Source organism: Erythrolamprus reginae, chromosome 3 (genome assembly GCF_031021105.1).
Source record: "Erythrolamprus reginae isolate rEryReg1 chromosome 3, rEryReg1.hap1, whole genome shotgun sequence".
NCBI lineage: Eukaryota > Metazoa > Chordata > Lepidosauria > Squamata > Dipsadidae > Erythrolamprus > Erythrolamprus reginae.
Window position 1 is genome coordinate 8,855,981 of NC_091952.1, and position 20,054 is coordinate 8,876,034.

Below are 20,054 nucleotides of genomic sequence, written 5' to 3' on the forward strand. Positions count from 1 at the left end.
AAAAACCCTGGACACACATACAACCTGGGAGAAACCCCTCTTAGCAGTAGCGACTGCGAAAGAGACCTAGGGGTCTTGGTGGACAATCAACTAAACATGAGCCAACAATGTGCAGCAGCAGCTAAAAAAGCCAACACACTCCTAAGCTGCATCAACAGGGGAATACACTCCAAGACCAGGGAAGTCTTAATACCACTCTACTACACCCTGGTCCGACCACACTTGGAGTACTGTGTTCAGTTCTGGTCACCACACTTCAAAAGAGACATTGAAACTCTGGAGAAGGTGCAAAAAAGAGCAACCAAGATGATTAAGGGATTGGAAACCAAGACTTACGAAGAGAGATTGCGGGAACTGGGCATGGATAGCCTAGAGAAAAGGAGGGCCAGAGCGGACATGATAGCAGTCTACAAGTATACGAGGGGATGTCACAGAGAGGAGGGGATCACTTTATTCTTCAGGGCACCAGAGGGCTGGACGAGGAACAACGGCTGGAAGCTGACCAAGGAGAGATTCAACATGGAGATAAGGAGAAACTTCCTGACGGTCAGAGCGACCAACCAATGGAACAACCTACCAGCGTACGTTGTGAACTCCAACACTCTGGACATTTTTAAGAGAAGATTGAACTGCCACTTGACTGGTGTGCTATAGGGTTCCTGCTTGGGCAGGGGGTTGAATTCAATGGCCTTCATGGTCCCTTTCAACTCTAACAATAAATAAATAAAATAAATAAATAAGATGGCTGTCTGGACTCATCCAATAAAGGGAGGCCACCAAGGGTCTCGCCCAGGGAGGGAAGGTAACATCCCACACCTGACGCATCCTCTTCCAAATGATGGCATAATATGAATGGTGCATCGCTCTTATTATTTTTATGCAGGTGTCTTAATCCAGGTGACATCCTTCAAGTTTATATTGTGGTGCCGGGGTTATTATTTTATTTATATCCTGAGTTTATTGCTTTTATTTAAAAATAAGAAAAAGATCAAGGCAGCAAACCTATTTAAGCTGCGGTGGTGCAGTGGTTTGAGTGCAGCACTGCAGGCTACTTCAGGTTCAGCAGTTCAAATCTCACCACCAGCTCAAGGTTGACTGTTAGTACAAGGTACAAGGTTGTTAGGGTTTGCCATTGTAAACTACCTATTGTAGTCTCTTGTACTATCATTTTAAATATTTTGGGCTGGTTTGCCATAAGAGGGCGCCAGTACTTCTTCCCTCAATGATGCTTTATCACTCATTCGTTTTTGCTTTGCCTTGAGGGGGGAGTGTATTTGCTTAGTGCTTATTAGAGTGTATTTGCTTAGTGCTTGTTATGGATTGTTTCTATTTTGTATATATGTAAATAGTACTTATTAAGCATAACTAAGTCTGTGTCTTTTTTTTCTTTGGCTTTACCACACATCCACACTCTGTTAAAATTCTCTGCTCAGTGTATGTCAAAGGTCTCATAGCCTAGCTATACCGAGACATACCAACATTGATTCAGCCTTCCATTCTTCCGAGGTGGGTTAAATGAGGACCCAGATTGTTGGGGGCAAGAGGCTGATTCTGTAAACCCCCAGATTCTGGGGGTTGACTAGATGACCTACAAGATCCCTTCCAACTTAAATAAATAAAAAGAATGGGATAGAATGGAATGATTGGAATAGCAATAGCACTAGCATTTAGACGGATATACCGCTTCACAGTGCTTTTACAGCCCTCTCTAAGCAGTTTACAGAATCAGCCTCTTGCCCCCAACAATCTGGGTCCACATTTTACCCACCTCGGAAGGATGGAAGGCTGAGTCAACCTTGATCCGATGGTGAGATTTGAACTGCTGAACTACAACTAGCAGTTAGCTGAAGTAGTCTGCAATGCTGCACTCTAACCCCCGCACCATCGCAGCTTAAATAGGTTTGCTGCCTTGATCTTTTTCTTATTTTTAAATAAAAGCAATAAACTCAGGATATAAATAAAATAATAATAATTACAACCAACTCTTGTGGTTAGCTCAGGCCCAGCTCCTGCCCCAAGCAATGTGGAGGTGGATGTGGGGGAGACATCCACATGCCGCAGGCCTGTTTTGCTTCCAGTAAAATCTGCCGACGAAGTCTCCTCTGACCAAGGAAGCGTGAGTGACAGGGAAGAGGGGAGTTTGGCAGACAGCCCAGGAGGAGATCAATCATCTGTATTATCCCTGGATTCTGAACAAGAATTAATGACACATCCACGCATGCGTAGAGTGATACATAGGAGACAACAACTGAAGGATTATTACAAGAGAAAATGAGGCCACCTGTGGTTGGGTGGGGCTGCTGTAATTAGGGCTACAGATAAAACTGCAGCCTGGTGTGTTAGCCTCATGGCAGTTTATCTGATTCATTGTTTCGTCAAGATCGTGGTTTTTGCTGTTCAGGATTGTGTATGGACTCTCTGGACTTTAGAATTGGACTCAATTTCCCAGTTATTGGGTGAGCAATTGGATTGCATTTAACCTGTGCCTTGTGTGTACCAGAAAATCCCTTTGACATTTAAAAAGGGAGTTTTTTCTGCTTTTCTGTTGATAAAGACTTTTGGTTTTCCTTCTATCGTGTGGTGTGTGTCTTCCTGGGCTAATTACCCTGTAATTACAGGCAGTTGAAACACGCCAGCAGAACACCAACCAGCCTCAGGACATCAGCTGGGCTGCATTTCCAATAATGCCTGGTTGGAGAAGGCTAATGTTTTCAATTTTAGTAGATTGTGGGAGCCATTAGCGGTTTCTCCGTTCAGTTGGAAGGTCTGCTCAGCCAGCTGCTGGTGCTAATTCACCTGGGAAAAAGATGAGTATCAAATGTGGAGGCAGAGGGTGCTTCTTAGACTATTTGTCTTCGTTTCCCTCCTCTCTGGGTAAACAGCTTTGAAATTTCCCAAGTGCGAACTCTTAGCATGAATGATCCCTACAGTCAAAATCTTTCATCACCATCTAGTGAGGTTTCCTTTTTCCATTGCAATGTTTCCTTGGGGAGAAACATGCGTTCTCCATTTCCTGTATTTTCCCAAGGTTTGGGCCAATCGCATGGAGATTATGAGTTCTAGTCCTGCTCTTAGGCATGAAAGCTGGCTGGGTGACTTCATCCCTCCATCCCTCCATCCCTCCATCCCTCCATCCCTCCATCCCTCCATCCCTCCATCCCTCCATCCCTCCATCCCTCCATCCCTCCATCCCTCCATCCCTCCATCCCTCCATCCCTCCATCCCTCCATCCCTCCATCCCTCCATCCCTCCATCCCTCCATCCCTCCATCCCTCCATCCCTCCCTCCCTCCATCCATTTGACTTCTATGCCGCCCAATCTCAATGGGACTCAGGGCAGCTTAAAACAATATAAAAAATACAATGTAATAATAATAATAATAATAATAATAATTATTATTATTATTATTATTATTATTATAATTATTATTTATTAGACTTGTATGTTGCCCCTCTCTGAGAATTCAGAGTAAAAAGAAGTCAAATATTAATTGTTAAACCAATAAAACTCCTCTATTATTATGTCAATACAACTCAGCAAACGAGATCACTATACCGGATTTCATATTTCATCACCAGTCGGGCGCTTCCCAAGCACCTTGGAATAATAATAATAATAATAATAATAATAATAATAATAATAATAATAATAATAATTTATTAGATTTGTATGCTGCCCCTCTCCAAGAATTCAGAGTAAAAAGAAGTCAAATATTAATTGTTAAACCAATAAAACCCCCATTTATAAAAACTCACAAAGCAATAAATCAGTCAATCAAACATACACATACATACCATTCAACAAAATTCGGCCACGGTAGTAGTCACGGCCCCTAGGCCTGCCGTCAAAGCCAGGTCTTCACAGCCTTTCGGAAGGACAGTAGGGTGGGAGCAGTGCTATAAAAGTTCAATTCTAGATAATGATTAAAATGATTATGGGTAAAACCATACTATTTAATTATTTCCTACTTTAAAAGTAATTAAGGATCATACTAAGATGCTAGAGAAGGAAGAACAATAAAAAAACTATTTTCAATAAATAGTGCATAAGCCACCCCGAGGGGCGGCATACAAATCTAATAAATAATAATAATAATAATAATAATAATAATAATAATAATAATAATAATAATAATAAACCTACTACCCCCACTGCGCCTGTACATTCCATACTTTCTGGAGAAAAAGAAAGTATGGATCATTGACATCGCAATCCCAGGAGACAGCAGAATTGAGGAGAAACAGCTAGAGAAATTAGTGAAATACGAAGATCTAAAAATCGAGCTGCAACGACTCTGGCATAAGCCAGTGAAAGTGGTCCCAGTGGTACTTGACACACTGGGCGCAGTGTGAAAGGATCTCAGTGGACATTTGAAAACCATCGGAATTGACACAATCTCCATCTGTCAATTGCAAAAGGCTGCTTTACTGGGATCGACAAACATAATTTGCTGCTACATCACGCAGTCCTAGGTGCTTGGGAAGCGCCCGACTGGTGATGAAATACAAAATCCAGCATAGTGATCTCGTTTGCTGTGTTGTATTGACACAATAAACCTACTACCCCCACTGCGCCCCAACTCCCCATGGGTGGAGCAGCCCATCACTGGTTATTTATAAAAACAATAAAGGAGGGATAAACATTGAATGAATAAATACCCTGATTCACTGGCCATTATTTTGGGAGATTTTAACAAGGCAAACTTAAGAGATGAGCTACCAAAATGCTTTCAACATGTAAATTGTTGCACCAGAGGCAATAATATCTTAGACCATTGTTACACAGCTGTAAAAAATGCTTACAGGGCTTTACCAAGAGCAGCTGTAGGCCATTCTGATCATTGCATGATTCACCTTGTACCTGCTTACAAACAAAGATTTAAAGCCACAAAACCAATAATTAAATCAGTGAGGACTTGGACTGAGGAAGCAAAGTTAAAGCTACAGGCTTGCTTTGACTGCACAGACTGGAATATTTTTAAAGACACCTCTGCAGATCTAAATGAACTTACAGATATTGTAACATCATATGTCAGCTTCTGTGAAGACCTATGTGTACCAACCAGGAACTTGCAAATATACAGTAACAATAAACCTTGGTTCTGTTGTGGTTCAGCCTGGGACCCCTCCGGGAATGGCTGATTTGCTGTCGGTGTCCAGCTCAGAGGCTGAGGACCAGGAGGGGCAGACTGACGAAGAAGCTGAATCCCAGGCTGAAGATGAAGGACAGCCAGAGTTCCACCAGGGGGAGCTCTCCCCAGCAAGCAGCCTGGATTCCCTGGGGGAAGATGCTAGTGACTTCATAGATATGCGACAGAGGAGAGCTAACGAGAGAAGAACGCAGTTGGCTAGGTATTACCAGCATTAGTGGTTGCAGCTGGGTTTGGGTGTGGTGCTCTTGGGAAAGGATAAAAGGTGGCCCCACCCTTCCTGGCTTGTGGAGTTTTATCTTGGAGATTCGTGAGACCTGTCTGTGAACTTTGGTGGCTACAATCCTGGTTTGTGCCTTGGACTCTTGAAACCTTGGGGGGGTGTGCCAGCAAGAAGCTTTTGGGAATTGACTGGACATCAGGACCCTTTTGTAAAGTATTGTAACCTGTCTGCTGTGAAGACAGGTCTTCCTTTATGCTTATTTTTTCCTGCTATAAATTACTTTTGGATTTTACCAGAGTGTCTGGCTGTTTTTTCAGTGGGTGTGGAGGTCTGGGAAAACCCAGACAGAACAGGTTCACAGCCAAACTCAAGCAGTTACGTCATTCCAAAGAGGAAGCCTACAGAAAAGGTGATAGAATGCTGTACAATCAGGCCAGAAATATATTAACAAGGGAGATCAGAGCAGCAAAAAGTAACTACTCTGAAAAGCTAAAGAATCAATTCTCAACAAATGAACCAGCAAACATGTGGAAAACTCTCAAAAACATCGCCTGTTACAGCAAACCACCTTCCCAAGCTGAAGGAGATCAGCAATTGGCAGATGACCTGAATGTGTTCTACTGCAGGTTTGAAAAGAAACCTCAACCATTTATGTGCACAACCTCCATCCCCGACACACCAACAACAGCTAAATCTTCTACAACTGAACCCATCCCATTGTGTTTACAACCCCTAGTGATCACAGAAAAGGAAGTGAAAGATCTATTTCTCAGACAGAAGCCTGGAAAAGCACCAGGCCCAGACAAGATAACTCCTTCTTGCTTAAAAGTCTGTGCTGACCAATTGGCCCCCATCTTCACCCAAATCTTCAACAAATCACTAGAGTTGTGCTATGTTCCTTCCTGCTTCAAACGCTCGACTATCATCCCAGTGCCAAAGAAGCCCTCCATCAAGGAACTGAATGACTACAGATCAGTTGCTCTAACATCTGTAGTTATGAAAACCTTTGAAAGGCTAGTGATGTTCCATTTGAAAGCCATCACGGATCCACTGTTAGACCCCCTGCAATTTGCATACCGAGCAAATAGATCAACAGATGATGCTGTTAATATGGCCCTACACTACATCCTTCAACATCTTGAATCTCCAATGACCTACGCCAGGGTCCTCTTTGTGGACTTCAGTTCAGCATTCAATACCATCGTACCGGACATTCTCTTAACCAAACTAAATCAGCTACCTGAACACACTTGTAAGTGGATCACAAGCTTCCTAACAGACAGGAAGCAGCAGGTGAAACTAGGAAAAATCACATCAGATATATGTACAATTAGCACAGGTGCCCCCCAAGGCTGTGTACTCTCATCACTTCTCTTCTCTCTATACACTAATGACTGCATCTCATACGATCCATCTGTTAAACTACTGAAGTTTGCAGATGATACAACAGTGATCGGACTCATTCGAGACAATGATGAATCCGCATACAGACGGGAAGTTGAACAACTATCCTTGTGGTGTGACCAGAACAATCTAGAACTGAACACACTCAAAACCGTAGAAATGGTGGTAGACTTTAAGAGAAACCCTTCCACCTCTCACAATACTATACAACACAGTATCAACAGTAGAGACCTTCAAATTTCTAGGTTCTATCATATCTCAAGACCTAAAATGGTCACCTAACATCAAAAACATCATCAAAAAAGCACAACAAAGAATGTTCTTTCTGCGCCAGCTCAGGAAGCTCAAACTGCCCAAGGAGCTGCTGATGCAGTTCTACAGAGGAATCATGGAGTCTGTTATCTGCACCTCTATAACTGTCTGGTTTGGTGCTGCAACCCAACAGGACTGACACAGACTTCAGAGGATAATCAGAATTGCAGAAAAAACAATTGCTGCCAATCTGCCTTCCATTGAGTACCTGTATACTGCACGAGTCAAAAAGAGGGCGGGTAAAATATTTATTGACCCCTCACATCCTGGACACAAATTGTTTCAACTCCTACCCTCAAAACATCGCTACAGAGCACTGCACACCAAGACAACTAGACACAAGAACAGTTTTTTCCCCAAACGCCATCACTCTGCTAAACAAATAATTCCCTCAACACTGTCAGACTTTCTACTAAATCTGCACTTCTATTCTACTAGTTTTTCTCATCATTCCTATCACCCATTTCCTCCCATGTTGACTGTATGACTGTTGTTGCGTATATCCTAAGATTTTTATTAATATTGCTTCTTCATTGCTTATTTGACCCCTATGACAATCATTAAGTGTTGTACCACATGATTCTTGACAAATTTATATTTTATTTTATGTACGTTGAGAGCATATGCACCAAGACAAATTCCTTGTGTGTCCAATCACACTTGGCCAATAAAAATTCTATTCTATTCTATTCTATTCTATTCTATTCTATAAATGAATGAATATATGTATGAACGAACTAGTGAACAAACAAAAATGAATGAATGAATGAAAAGTAGTATTAGCATTAGACTTTGGTTTCCTACCCCATTTGGTCTACAATGGGGCGATATCTATTGTGAGTTGCATTCAAGAACATAAGGAGCACAATTTGCATAGGATGTTGCTGTGCATTTTTATCACTCATCCCTCTGTGGATGCCTGGGGCTTGCCAGATGCTGACTGGCAGATTTTGGAGTTGCTTACTTTCAAGTTTCCAGAGCCGGAGGTGAAGCCCATCTGCACTATTCCTGCTTCGTTGACCCAGAACCTAAAATGAAATAACAGTTTATTCTTCTCCTCAAGCAACTTGTTTGTCTGCCACAGTGGTCTCCCAAGAGGGATAAATAATCCTTTGGGGTGTGGGAAGGAAATATTAAAATCTTTGTTTACATTCCTTGTTTCCTCTAAAAGAATAAGAAACAAATTCAGCTCTACTGGTGTCTCAGGTGTACTATATTGCAAATTTTATATCTTGTTTGTCATATACATAATAAATGAATACAGTATATGTGTGTGTGTGTATACACACACACATATATACACTTACATATACATACATACACACGCACACACACACAATCTATCAATATACAAACAAAATATAAAATATTGTGGATATGGGGTTTCCGGTCACAATTCAAAGTATTGGTAATGACCTTTAAAGCCCTTCATGGCATTGGACCAGAATACCTCTGGAACCGCCTTCTACCGCACGAATCACAGCGGCCGATAAGGTCCCACAGAGTTGGCCTTCTCCGGGTCCCGTCGACCAAACAATGTCGTTTGGCGGGCCCCAGGGGAAGAGCCTTCTCTGTGGCGGCCCCGGCCCTCTGGAATCAACTCCCCCTGCAGATTAGAACGGCCCCCATCCTCCTTGTCTTTCGCAAGTTACTCAAGACCCACCTATATCGCCAGGCATATGGCAATTAAGACATCTCCCCCAGGCTTTCTTATATTTTATGTTTGGTATGTATGTGTGGTATGGTTTTTAAATTGTTGGAGTTTTTTAATATAATTTTATTATTAGATTTGTGCCATTATTATACTGTTTTTATTATTGTTGTGAGCCGCCCCGAGTCTTCGGAGAGGGGCAGCATACAAATCTAATAAATTTAATTGAAATTGAATTTCATAAGCTGTACACCGTAATCATCACAATATTGACAAATCACTGCTTGAACTATCTTGCCTTGCATGTAATGAATCTATCTCATATACAGTCATACTTCATCTTACGAACTTAATTGGTTCCGGGACGAGGTTCCTAAGGTGAAAAGTTTGTAAGACGAAACAATGTTTCCCATAGGAATCAATGGAAAAGCGATTAATGCGTGCAAGCCCAAAACTCACCCCTTATGCCAGATGAAGCGCCCGTTTTTGCGCTGCTGGGATTCCCCTGAGGCTCCCCTCCATGGGAAGCCCCACCTCCGGTTCTTATTTAGAAAAGTTCATAAGTAGAGGCGTTCGTAGGTAGAGGTACCACTGTATATAATTTCTCAAAAGGCACAACGGGATCTGAGATTGGGACCGGGTGTTCCACAAAGAAAGAAAGAAAGAAAGAAAGAAAGAAAGAAAGAAAGAAAGAAAGAAAGGAAGGACAAAATAAAAGACCTCCTCTTAAATAGTTTTCAAGTAAAGGACGTTTAATGAATTATTGATATTTTATTGTGTCTGGAATACAACTAATGAGGCATGGGGGAGAAGTAAGCAGATTATGTTTTCCCCCCAAGCGTGCCATAAATGACAATTTTGCTTGTTTTATTGCCTGGGCTTGCATTTCTGAAGCCAAATATTTCTGCTGAACTTCTGCAGAAGGAAATGTTGTCAGCTTTCCAACTGACGCTGACCAGAACTGTCACGTATTTGATGGTGGAGCTGCTTTAGATGAAACAGCACGAAATCTTGGAACCTCCCGTACTCCTTTTTCCGATATTTCTGCCGAGGAATCTGCATATTTATTTTTCCTGCTGATTCATACAATCTCCAGACTTCCTTATCGTCTCCAAGGAGCGTCCTGTTTTTCAGACAGGGACATGGTGGCCAGAAGTCTTGAGACATCATCATCATTATTAATATTATCATTATCATTAGGAAGAGGGAGATTGCGATCCTGCTGCATAGAGCGCTGGTGAGACCACATTTGGAATACTGTGTTCAGTTCTGGAGACCTCACCTACAAAAAGTTATTGATAAAATTGAACGGGTCCAAAGATGGGCTACAAGAATGGTGGAAGGTCTTAAGCATAAAACGTATCAGGAAAGACTTAATGGACTCAATCTGTCTAGTCTGGAGGACGGAAGGGAAAGGGGGGACATGATCAAAACATTTAAATATGTTAAAGGGTTAAACAAGGGTCAGGAGGGAAGTGTTTTTAATAGGAAAGTGAACACAAGAACAAGGGAGCACAATCTGAGGTTAGTTTGTGGAAAGGTCAGAAGCAACGTGAGAAAATATTATTTTACCGAAAGAGTAGTAGATGCTTGGAACAAACTTCCAGCAGACGTGGTTGGTCAATCCACAGTAACTGAATTTAAACATGCCTGGAATAAACATACAGTCATACCTCGTCTTACGAACCTAATTGGTTCCATGGGGAGGTTCGTAAGACGAAAGGTTCGTAAGACGAAACATTGTTTCCCATAGGAAACAATGTAAAGTCAATTAATCTGTGCAACCAAAAAAAACCCCTCACAAAAAAACGCTGCCGCCCAGCTGTCACCTTTTAAAACAGCCGTTCGGGTTTGGCATTTGTAAGACGAAAAAAGTTCGTAAGAAGAGGCAATTTTTTTCTGAACCCCGGGTTCGTATCTTGAGTTGTTCGTAAGACGAGGGGTTCGTATCTTGAGGTACCACTGTATATCCATCCTAAGATAAAATACAGGAAGTAGTATAAGGGCAGATGGACCAGGAGGTCTTTTTGTGAAACAAACACAAAGGAATTTTCTCCACATGGTCATTACTAATTTATCCTGTAGCCTCCATTGGTTTTGCAAATAGCCTGGGAAAGAGAAATTCAAAGGATGCTCTACCTTTGAAGCTTTGCGGAATGTCTCAAATGTACATAGGGAAGAAATTCTCTTAAATGCTTTCCTTGCCTTTAAAAAAATCACCTTGAGATCTATGGTATCCTTTCATGCATATGTTCTGGGAGTGTGTTGAAATTCAGAAATTTTGGAAGGAAGTGCAGAACGAAATAAATAAAATGCTAAATATTAATTGGATAATTACAAAAGAAATAGCGATATTAATTAAACAAAGAGAATTAAGAGATTTTAAAGAAATAAAAACTGCAGCACTGGAAAGCGCTCAAGCGGTAGTGGTATTGGGTTGGAAAGAGTCTATAAAATGGACACTACAGAACTGGTACTGGTACATGGTGGATCACATTCATTTTGAAATCATGGAAATAAGATTAAACAACTTTGATGAAAATAAATTGGAGAAGCTGATGGCACGATGGAATAAGGTGAAAGGTTATATGCTGAGTAGAATCTGTGACGAAAATGTGAAAAATAAACTCCAATCACTCTTTCAATAATAACAAATGCAAAGTAGAGCTAAGGAAAAATATAAACTAGTAAATATTTGAACCCCCCGCAATTGGTGGTGGTGGTGATGGTTATTGTCAGTCGGGTGATGGGCACATGCACTGTGCACTGTTTTATGTTTGTCTTATGTAACCTTATGTGCAAAACCAATAAAAATATATTAAAAAAAAGAGAGATCCACGGTATCTTTTTTGAGATGCAGTGATGGGATCACAGATTATAAGACCAACAGCTTCCTTATCCTGCCTTTATTTTATTTATTTATTTATGTATTTGTCAAACAAGTACAGTATATTATTATAGTACATATTAACTTAACATAACATCATAACATAACATAACATAAGTAGAACGTAGTAATAGAAAGGATAATAAGACAGTAGGACAGGGGCATTAGGCACATAAGTGCACTTATGCACGCCCCTTATAGACCTCTTAGAAAAGGGGAGGGGTCGATTGTAGATAATGTAAGGTTGAAGATTTTGGGGTTGGGGGAAGCAACAACAGAGTCAGGTAATGAGTTCCAGGCGGTGACCACCCTATTGCTGAAATCGTATTTTCTGCAGTCAAGTTTGGAGCGGTTTACATTCAGTTTGTACTATCTGTTACGTGCTCTTGTGTTGCTGCATGTTTTCAATTTCCATGTTGGAAGTCAAATTGTTTAGCTAAGTGCCTTAGTGCATGGAGGAAACCCTGAGAATTATAGTAGTGTAGTTACTAGGGTGCAGATCATAACTCTTCTTCAAAATTTTGAAGTCACTGAAAAAATACAGAAAGCAATAGCACTTAGACTTATACACCGTTTCACAGTGCTTTACAGCCCTCTGTAAGTGGTTTACAGAATTTTTTAATTTTTTTCTTCACAGTTTTCATGCATATATCAATACATATACCTTAGAACAGGGGTACCCAAACATTTTACACAGGGGGCCAGTTCACTGTCCCTCAGACTGTTGGAGGGCCGGACTATAAACAAAAACTATGAAAAAATCCCTATGCACACTGCACATATTTCCATAAATTATACTTTTCATATAATTTCAAGGGCGGCATACAAATCTAATAAATAATAATAATAAAATAATAATAATAATATTGCTTTCCTTTCCGCTGTGTCTCAAATTACAGGGCTTCATTCTTTCTCTCCCCACCCCGATCTTCTGAAGCACACAAAAACAGCAGATGGGCTGTGATCACCCAGAGGTCGCCTGACCATGTCTTATTTACGGTGATGGGAACCGCAGTGAACACATCTGTCTTGAAAAAGCTGCTTAGAACAGTAGCATCATCCAGGGAGCAATTTTTGGATGGAAATAGGCAGCTGATCAGGCTTTCAATGTTTGTGCCTGGGGGGCTCCATCAAATCCAGAATGTTTTGAGTTCAGATGTTCCATTTCAATTCCCAGTTTGCTCCCTTCTGACTTCAGAAAGTTCTTTTGACCTTCCACGAGTATTTTAAGCTCAAAGCATCTGAGCCGGAAAGGGTATTTTAAATGTTACAAGCTGAGGTGTTTAGAAATTGGAAGGTCTTGCACACCTCCAGTTCATAGTTCCCTCTAAGCTGAGCAGTGAGCAATCGCTCACTTAAAAATCATCATCAACTCAGAGTTTTCCAAACCTGCCCAGAAGCCGAGAGGGAAAGAGTGAGAGGGAAGGAGAGAGAGAGGAAGAGAGAGAAACAGATAGAAAAAAGAGAGGAAGGAAAAGAGAAAGAAAAAGAATGGGAGTAAGGAAGAGAGAAAGAAAATCAAAATCTAGTTTGAAACTAGCTCAACTATTTAAGTGGCATTTTGATATTGATAGAGTTGCCCTATTATGAGCTCACTGTTATAGACACACAGTACAGTATTTTATTTTGAAATTCTCTGAGGCAAAACAGGGTGGGTTTATTTATTTATTTATTTGTTTGTTTGTTTGTTTATTTATTTATTTATTATTTCTGTGCCGCCCAGTCTTGAAGGAACTGCCGCTGAGACACTATACTTTTCCGCCCACCCCCCCAAAAAAATTAGAGGGAACACTGCTCCAGTTGTTTATTTGTGTGTGCATGGAGGCATTCACTTAACAAGCAGGAAGAGGGAGATTGTGATCCCCTTATATAGAGCGCTGGTGAGACGACATTTGGAATACTGTGTTCAGTTCTGGAGACCTCACCTACAAAAAGATACTGACAAAATTGAACGGGTCCAAAGACGGGCTACAAGAATGGTGGAAGGTCTTAAGCATAAAACGTATCAGGAAAGACTTCATGAACTCCATCTGTATAGTCTGGAGGACAGAAGGAAAAGGGGGGACATGATCGAAACATTTAAATATGTCAAAGGGTTAAATAAGGTCCAGGAGGGGAGTGTTTTTAATAGGAAAGTGAACACAAGAACAAGGGGGCACCATCTGAAATTAGTTGAGGGAAAGATCAAAAGCAACATGAGAAAATATTATTTTACTGAAAGAGTAGTAGATCCTTGGAACAAACTTCCAGCAGACGTGGTAGATAAATCCACAGTAACTGAATTTAAACATGCCTGGGATAAACATATATCCATCCTAAGATAAAATACAGAAAATAGTATAAGGGCAGACTAGATGGACCATGAGGTCTTTTTCTGCCGTCAGTCTTCTATGTTTCTATGTATATTTATATCTTCTTCATCTTCTTCTGGAGTGTGGGAGTATACATGAACATATAAGTGTATATCCCATATTTTTGGAGTATAAGACACACGTTAGTTTTTGGGGAGGAAAATAGGGAAAACAATCTGCTTACCAGGTATTTATCTGGCTAGCATTCCTAGCCAACACATTATTTTATCCCCTGGTTAGGGCTTTAAAAAAACTTTTTTTGGAGAGAGTAACAATAAAAGAACTTGCAAGCCAATAAGAGCAGGGAATATTATTAGCAACTGGAAAGAAACATTCGGAGCAAGTAGAGCAATGGAAAAAATCCTGCAAAGGCTTGGGGCTTGGAAAACATTCTATGCAGATAGTAACAATGAAAGAGCTTGCAAGCTGGTAAGAGCTGGGAATATTGTTAGCACCTGGTTAGACTGGAAAGAAACTTATTTGGAGCAAGTTAGTGCAATGAAAAAAAAAACCGTGGAAAGTCTTAGGGCTTGGAAAACATTCTATGCAGAGAATAACGAATCCCAGCGACTGGTGAGGTCCCACAGAGTTGGCCTCCTTAGGGTCCCATCGACCAAACAATGTTGGTTGGTGGGACCTAGGGGAAGAGCCTTCTCTGTGGGAGCCCCGGCCCTCTGGAATCAACTTCCCCCAGAGGTTCGCATTGCCCCCTCCCTCCTTGCCTTCCGAAAGAGCTTAAAAACTCATCTTTGCCACCAGGCTTGGGACTTTTAGATCTTCCCCTGATCACTGAATGCCTTAAGTATGATTGCTGAATGTTTGGTTAATAAGTTAATTGTTTGGTTATTTTTTTTTCTTTTAATTGTTTTTAAATTGTAGTTTTAATTGGATTACATTATTGTTCTGTTTTTTTATATATGCTGTGAACCGCCCCGAGTCGTCGGAGAGGGGCAGCATACAAATCCAATTAAATAAATAAATAAACAAACAAATAAACAAACAAACAAACAAACAAACAAATGAAAGAGCTTGCAAGCTGGTAAGAGCTGGGAATATCGTTAGCACCTGGTTAGACTGGAAAGAAACTTATTTGGAGCAAGTTAGAGCAATGAAAAAAACACCGTGGAAAGTCTTAGGGTTTGGAAAACATTCTATGCAGAGAGTAATAAGGAAAGAGCTTGCAAGCCGGTAAGAGTGGAAACATGTTTAGCACCTGGTTAGGGCTGGAAAGAAACATTCGGAGCAAGTAGAGAATGAAAAAAATAAATCCCATACAGTTACAATAATACAAGAGCACACAATGGGTACAAACTCAAAGTAAACCGCTCCAAACTCGATTGCAGAAAATATGACTTCAGTTGCAGAATGGTCAATGCCTGGGATGCAATACTTGACTCTGTTGTTACATCCTCAAGCCCACAAAATGTTAACCTTAATAAAATAGAATAGAATAGAATTTTATTGGCCAAGTGTGATTGGACACACAAGGAATTTGTCTTGGTGCATATTTTCTCATCGTACATAAAAGAAAAAGATACATTTGTCAAGAATCATGTACAACACTTAATGATTGTCATAGGGGTCAAACTGTCTATTGTTGACCTCACCCCATTCCTAAAAGGTCTACAAGGGGGCCTGCATAAGCGCACCAGCGTGCCTCCCATCCCTGCCCTACTCTCTCCATTTCCCCCCGTACCCATTTACTATGTTCATATTTATTTTTATATTACAGTATACTATACCTGTACCTTGTACATCAGGGGTCCCCAAACTTTTAACACAGGGGGCCAGTTCACTGTCCCTCAGACTGTTGGAGGGCCGGACTATAAAAAAAACTATGAAAAAATCCCTATGCACACTGCACGCATTTCCATAAATTATACTTTTCTATAATTTCATTCAATATTTCCAAGCTCAATTAATTTTCAGGCACTTAGCATTTATTATTATTAACTTTAATCAATCTTCTACATTTCCAATTATATTTTAAATTCATAATGCAAACTCACAAAATCATACAGTACATATCATAAACCCCTTATTTATCATATGTATCTTCCATTAATTTTACCTATGTAATTCTAAATAGTTCTAAAATTCTAATCCAATTTTATGAATTAATACATCCTAATATTAAACAACACCTAAATATATCTTTTACCAATATTCCCTAGTCAATCCATATTTAATAATCAATCATCCCTCCTCAAATTTCTACCACTGTTCTCATTTCTGGGTCTCTCTCCTGTCTCTCCCCCTTTTCTCTCTCATTTGTTTCTCATTTCTCCCTCTTCCTCCCTTTTTCTCTCATTTCTTCCCCCTCTCACTTCTCTCTTTTTCCATCCATATCTCCTCCCCCCTTGTGTGTGTGTGTGTGAACTTATTTATTTATTTATTCATTTGTCCAATATACAAATACATAGGAAGAAAGATAGACATGTGATAATATAAAAGAGGGTGAAAGTGAACTTAGAGGAGATGATATATGAAAGGAAGAGAATATATAAGATAGGTGAAGGAAAGGAAAGACAATTGGACAGGGGACCAAAGGCACACCAGTGCACTTATGTACGCCCCTTACTGGCCTCTTAGGAACCTGGAGAGGTCAATCGTGGAGAGTCTGAGGGAGAAATGTTGGGGGTTAGGGGTTGACACAATTGAGTCCGGTAATGAGTTCCACGCTTCGATAACTCGATTGTTGAAATCATATTTTTTACAGTCAAGTTTGGCGCGGTTCATATTAAGTTTGAATCTGTTGCGTGCTCTTGTGTTATTGTGGTTGAAGCTGAAGTAGTCATTGACTGGTAGGATGTTGCAGCATATGATCTTGTGGGTAATACTCAAATCGTGTTTTAGGCGCCGTAGTTCTAGGCTTTCAAGGCCCAGGATAGTTAGTCTATTTTCGTAGGATGTTCTGTTTCGAGTGGAGGAGTGAAGGGCTCTTCTGGTGAAATATCTTTGGACATTTTCAAGGGTGTTGATGTCTGAGATGTGATATGGGTTCCAGACAGATGAGCAGTAGTCAAGGATGGGTCTGGCAAAAGTTTTGTAGGCTCTTGTGACCGCCGTGGTCCCCGCCCCCCCAGCAATGGACTGTTAGCTGTGCTGGAAGGAGGTGTAAAATCTGGTGTGCTGTCACTCACCCACGGGCCGGATAAATGGCCTCAGTGGGCCTCATGCGGCCCGCGGGCCGTAGTTTGGGGACCGCTGTTGTACATGCTTAAACAAATCTACCCATCTACCTAAAAACTTCATTTATATCAGATGCTAAGTGAAAAGTCAGGACTCCGGTAGTTAAATCAAACTGGTTTATTCATTGCAAGAGAGGTTACAACAACTGGAAACGGTAGATTTGCCGGAATGAGGGCAACGGCTAACCCGTTGCCCTTTTATACTCTTTTAAAACGCGGGCTTTTTCCAACTGACACACATTTAACTTTCGCGGCTATTTTCTGAATAGCCGCGTCTTAACCAATCGCAGATTTTCTGCGAATATTTTTAAACAAACACAACACCCCTCCCTCTTTGGCTGAGACCATGATTACGTGTTAATCCACGTCACATAGTCCTGCAAACGGATTGGTGGCTTTACAGATCTCTGGGACCTGCGCAGTTCATTTTGCTGGGAGCTGCTTGCCTGGACGGCTGGCTCCGTTGCTCCGCTAAGGCTAGTCTCTGACGGGCCTGGTTGCGATGATGCATTTTGATCTTCGCCGGCCGCCAGGGGCAACAAGCAGCCATCGCTGGAGTCTCGAGGTGGTTCTGGTAAGTCCTCTATTGGTTTGTCTACAGTAGGCAAAATGTCTGGGTTAGTCTTCATTCTCTTGCGTAGTTGGTCGACATGCCGATGCCAACTGCGCCCATCTGTTAATATTACGATGTATGTTTTTAAACCTGTTTTATCTAGTACTGTTCCATCTTTCCATTTATCGTTGGAATCAAAGTCTTTTGCATAAACTAAATCCCCGATGTTAAACTGTCTCTCACTTTGTACTTTTATTTCTTTTTGGTCATTTTGGTAATTTGGGTGAATTCTGTCTAATTTAGAACGGAGGTTTCTGCCCATTAAAAGTTCTGCCGGGCTTTTGTTTGTGGACGCTGACGGCGTAATGTGCTGAATGGTTAAAAATTCATCAATTTGTTGTTGCCAATCTCCTAATGGTGCTTTGTTTAATGCTTCCTTTGTGGTTCTAACCATTCGTTCTGCTTGCCCATTAGCTTGGGGAAAATGAGGTGGAGTGAGCACATGCTTTATGCCCTGGTCTGCAAGAAATAGTTCCATTTGACGGGCTGTTAACTGAGGCCCGTTGTCAGATACCAAAATATCTGGAATACCATGTGTGGCAAACATTTTCCTTAATGCCTTTATAGTTGCGCTAGTAGTTGTGGATGCCATGAGTTCAATTTCCAGCCACTTGGAGTATGCATCCACAACCAGTAAAAAGGATTGGCCCCTGATTGGTCCTGCAAAGTCAATATGTATTCTAGACCAGGGCCCTCTTGGTGTTGGCCACTCTGATGGTGTGACTTTTGGTGGGTTGGGTCTTGTTCTCTGGCAGGGTACACAACCACCCACCCATGACTCTATGTCCTTGTCCAAACCTGGCCACCATAAATGACTTCTGGCAATATTCTTCATTTTGACTATTCCTGGGTGCCCTATATGCAATAACTGCAATGCTTGCTTCTGTAAGGATTTAGGAATAACAACCCTGTCTCCCCATAATATACAGTCTTTTAACACATTTAATTCAAACTGTCTATTCTTAAAAGGTTGAAATTGGTTTGGTTGTTGTTCAATTGGCCATCCCTTTAATATCCATTGTTTAATGTATTTCAAAATTGGATCTACTTGTGTCTGATTGGCTATTTCTGTTGCTGTTAATAACGTTTGTTTACTAGTTTCAATTAATAAAACGCTTGAGGCAGGGGCTGGATCACTGACTAATTCTGTTTGGGGGCACCTGCTTAATGCATCAGCATTTCCTATCTCTTTCCCCCCCCTGTGGATTAATGTATAATTGTAAGCGGCTAAAAAAATAGTCCAACGAGTCATGCGAGGGGAAAGAAAGGCGGGAGTTTGTTTGTTTCCCGCCAAAATACCTAAAAGCGGCTTATGGTCGGTGATTAACGTAAAGGGCCGACCACAAAGGTAATAATGAAATCGTTTAACTCCAGCGACAAGGGCTAACGCCTCCTTGTCAAGCTGGGAGTAATTCCTTTCAGCTGCCGAAAGAGTTTTAGAATAATAGGCTATTGGGGCTTCTGTGCCGTCCGGAAAGTTATGGCTGAGAACGGCTCCTATGCCGAACGGTGAAGCGTCGCATGTTAGGGACAAAGGCATAGCTACATTATATTGTACTAAGACACTGTTGGAGGAAAGTAAATTTTTTACTGCTGTGAAAGCGGCTTGTTCTTTTGGTCCCCACGTCCAGGCAGAGTCTTTCTTTAGGAGGTTATGAAGCGGTTCTGCCACCGTCGCTTTCTGTTTAAGAAAGACGGAATAAAAGTTAAGGAGTCCTAGGAATGCTTGTAAGTCTGTCTTATCTGAGGGGGTGGGGGCATTCCTTATGGCATCAACTTTGTCATTTGTGGGGTGAATTCCGAAACGATCTATGGTAAAACCCAAAAATTCAACTTTGGGCACAGCCCAAGAACATTTGTCTGCTTTTAAATGGAGTCCTGTTTCTTTAAATTTAGTTAAAACGCGCCTGATTCTGTCCCATAACTCAGATTTGGATGTGGCTGATATTAATACGTCGTCGAAATATGGAACGACCCCAGGAATATTATTTAAAATGCGTTCCATCAGACCCTGAAAGATACCTGGGGCGGTAGAGACTCCAAACTGGAGCCGGGTGCATTTAAAGGCACCTCTATGAGTTACGATTGTCTGGGCTTCAGAGGTGTCCTGATCTACGGTGAGCTGTTGATATGCCTGTGCCAGGTCCAACTTCGCGAAGATGGACCCATTACCTAAGGTGTGCAAGAGTTGTTGCACTACTGGGATTGGATAGGCATTATGCTGTAGTGCTTTATTAATCGTGGCTTTATAATCTGCGCAAATTCTAATAGAG